The following is a 3786-nucleotide window of genomic DNA, read 5'->3' as shown; positions in this document are numbered from 1 at the left end:
GGCGGCTTCGCGTCACCTAGAAAGGCAAGCAGAGAGGGTGAATTCCAGACCCTCCAATTTTTACGATACGACATACAGTGGTGCCCCGCAAGACGAATGCCTCGCAAGACGGAAAACCCGCAAGACGAAAATGTCTTGCGAGTCTTGCCATTTTTTTTTGCCCCCCCCTTTTTCTAAGCCGCTAAGCCGCTAATAGCCTTTTAGCCGCTAAGCCGCTAAGCCTTTAATAGCCGCTAAGCCGCTAAACAGCTAATAGCGCTAAGCCGCTAAGCCGCTAATAGGGTTGCTTCGCAAGACGAAAAAACCGCTAGACGAAGAGAATCACGGAACGGATTATTTTCGTCTTGCGAAGCACCACTGTATTTATTGTCATTGTCCCATACAGAACAATGGAATTGAAAACTCTGCATAATACATTCAACCCCCCCTAAAATCTCTGAAACCCCATTTTAAAATACAATATACTCCTATAGAGACTCCTTATACAGTGGTACCTCGGGTTACATACGCTTCAGGTTACATACGCTTCAGGTTACAGACTCCGCTAACCCAGAAATAGTGCTTCAGGTTAAGAACTTTGCTTCAGGATGAGAACAGAAATTGTGCTCCGGCAGCGCGGCGGCAGCAAGAGGCCCCATTAGCTAAAGTTGTACTTCAGGTTAAGAACAGTTTCAGGTTAAGAACGGACCTCCGGAACGAATTAAGTACTTAACCTGTACTTCCGTAAGGGACAATGACAATAAAGATATTGTTATTGTTATCGTTATTGTGAACCCGAGGTACCACTGTACTGTGTTTAAAAGGGACGCGGGTGGTGCTGTGGGTTAAACCACAGAGCCTAGGACTTGCTGATCAGAAGGTCGGCAGTTTGAATCCCCGCGACAGGGTAGGCTCCCGTTGCTCGGTCCCTGCTCCTGCCAACCTAGCAGTTCAAAAGCATGTCAAAGTGCAAGTAGATAAATAGGTACCACTCCGGCGGGAAGGTAAACGGCGTTTCCGTGCGCTGCTCTGGTTTGCCAGAAGCGGCTTCGTCGTGCTGGCCACATGACCCGGAAGCTGTACGCCGGCTCCCTCGGCCAATAAAGCGAGATGAGCACTGCAACCCCAGAGTCGGCCACGACTGGACCTAATGGTCAGGGGTCCCTTTACCTTTACTTTATACTGCGTTTAAAGCCAGAATTGCATTTGGGTAGAAACTGTTTCTCAGGCGGCTAGTCCTAGTCTTTATAATCCTGGACCTTCTTCCAGAAGGCAGAAGCTGAAAGAGATCATTTCTGGGGTGCGCACTATCCTGCGCTATCTCTGCAGCTTTCTTATGGCACCTGGAAGCACAGATTTGATCCAAGGTGGGAAGAGGGCACCCAATTATTCTCTCCGCAGTCTTTACAACCCTGGACAGCATTGTTTCCCCCCCTGACCATGCAGCTCCCAAACCACACACACAGACCCTAAGTTAATACACTCTCTACAGTGCAATGGTAAAATACCATCAACAGGTCCTCTGAGAGATTATTTTTCCGGAGGTTTCTCAGAAAATATAACCTCTGCTGTGCTCTCTTCATCGTGTCTTTGCTGTTTTCTCCCCAGGTTAGGTCATCTCTCAACTCCATTCCCAGAAATCAAAACACCGAGACCTGTTCGACGCACTTCCCCTCAATGATAAGTGGCTGAACATTCAGTTTACATTTCCTAAAGTCCACAATGATCTCTTTTGTTTTCTTTAAGTTAAGGAGTAAGTTGTTTTTCCTGCACCACTCCCCCAACTGCTCAACTTCCTTCCTATAAGCCGCCTCCCCCTCTCCAGCTGTGATTAAACCAACCACCGTTGTATCATCTGCAAACTTAATTATCTTATTACTGGGGTATTTGGGGCACAGTCAGCTGTCTAGAACGTATATAAAAGCGGGCTCAACACGCATCCCTGTGGTGTCCCCATATTCATGATGAGACCTGCAGTTCCTGACCCGTCCTGACCCTTTGGGAACGGTTTGGTAGAAAATCTAATATCCACCTGCACAAACACGGTGGAAGTCCTAGGTCTAATAATTTGGGCACCAATCTATGTGGAAGAATAGTATTAAATGCAGAACTAAAGTCTCCAAATCACAGTGTCGCATAGTTCCCTTGCTCCTCCAATGGTCAGGGGTCCCTTTACCTTTACTTTATACTGCATTTAAAACCAAAATCGCATTTGGATAGAAACTGTTTCTCAGGCGGCTAGTCCTAGTCTTTATAACCCTGTCCCTTCTTCCAGAAGGCAGAAGCTGAAAGAGATCATTTAAAAACTCTGGTTTTAACATATGCACGGGTTTGCTTTTTGCCTAAAATGTTGCACGTCGCTTTGAGCCACCGCGGCCAGAAAAAGGGACTGATATAGTGATGTATGGAAGTGAGAGCTGGACCATAAAGAAGGCTGATCGCCGAAGAATTGATGCTTTTGAATTATGGTGCTGGAGGAGACTCTTGAGAGTCCCATGGACTGCAAGAAGATCCAACCTCTCCATTCTGAAGGAAATCCGCCCTGAGTGCTCACTGGAAGGACAGATCCTGAAGCTGAGGCTCCAATACTTTGGCCACCTCATGAGAAGAGAAGACTCCCTGGAGAAGACACTAATGCTGGGAAAGATGGAGGGCACAAGGAGAAGGGGACGACGGAGGACGAGATGGTTGGACGGTGTTCTCGAAGCTACCAGCATGAGTTTGACCAAACTGTGGGAGGTAGTGGAGGACAGAGGTGCCTGGCGTGCTCTGGTCCATGGGGTCACGAAGAGTCGGACACGACTAAACGACTAAACAACAACAACAATATTGAATCGACTAATAATGAGAATAGCAATAATAAAATGCTGATGGATTTACATGAGGACTTTTTATTTATTTTTTAATTTTTTTTGCAGGAGCAGGAATGCAAGGAACTGAATTTAATATGGGGGAATGAGAGCCAGAGAGCACTGAAAAAAATGGACAGCTCCTTGACTCAAAAGAAGATTAGTGGGCGGGAGAGGGCAAAACAGGTGAGGCTATCAAGATGCCAGGAATATCTTAAGGAGAGGGGGGGTTAAAGGAGGTGACCGGGGAGGGGAGGAGAACAAGCTGCTCCAGGATTTAGAAGATTGGCATATTTTCTTACGCTTCCGGACTTCTCAAGGATGCTGGCCAAGCGACACCTGCATCCCCACTGCGCGCATGCGTTCCGGGGAGGGAGCTGCATCGGTTGAACTTCCACCCGTCCCGCAACTTGTCAAAAGTTGCCTCGCGCATTAAAAAGAAGATTGGAAAACTGCTCCCCGCCCCCAATTTTTCGGTTTTTCGCAATCAATAGCCTTGCGGCTACTGCTGCGTGTAAATATAAACATAAAAATTGGGAAAGTGGTATTATACCGACAAAAACAGAGTGGCTTGCCAAACTATTGGAGTGCTACAATATATCCAAAACAAAGGGAGAAATTGGAAGGATCTCAAAAGAGAAGATAGACAGGGACTGGAAGGTGTTTAAAGGATACTTACAAAATCATATCGAAAAATCAGAACTCCTATTAGAATAAACCAGTTCCGTTTTAAATACTGAAATACTAAATAAGATGGATAACAATATGTAATAGAAAAAGAAGCATGAAATTAGGTTAAAGGTGTGTGAAAGAAAGTAATAGAAATTGCAAATGAGTAGATTGGAAGTCTAACACAAAGGTGGGGTGAAGGGTGGTGGATGGGGAAGGGAAAAGGAATTATCTGTGGGATTGAGTGTGGCTATGTTTGAACATTTTTAAGGATTGTATGAAATGTATG

The sequence above is a fragment of the Podarcis muralis genome, chromosome 13 (genome assembly GCF_964188315.1).
Source record: "Podarcis muralis chromosome 13, rPodMur119.hap1.1, whole genome shotgun sequence".
NCBI classification, from domain to species: domain Eukaryota; kingdom Metazoa; phylum Chordata; class Lepidosauria; order Squamata; family Lacertidae; genus Podarcis; species Podarcis muralis.
This window is presented reverse-complemented; position numbering follows the sequence as displayed.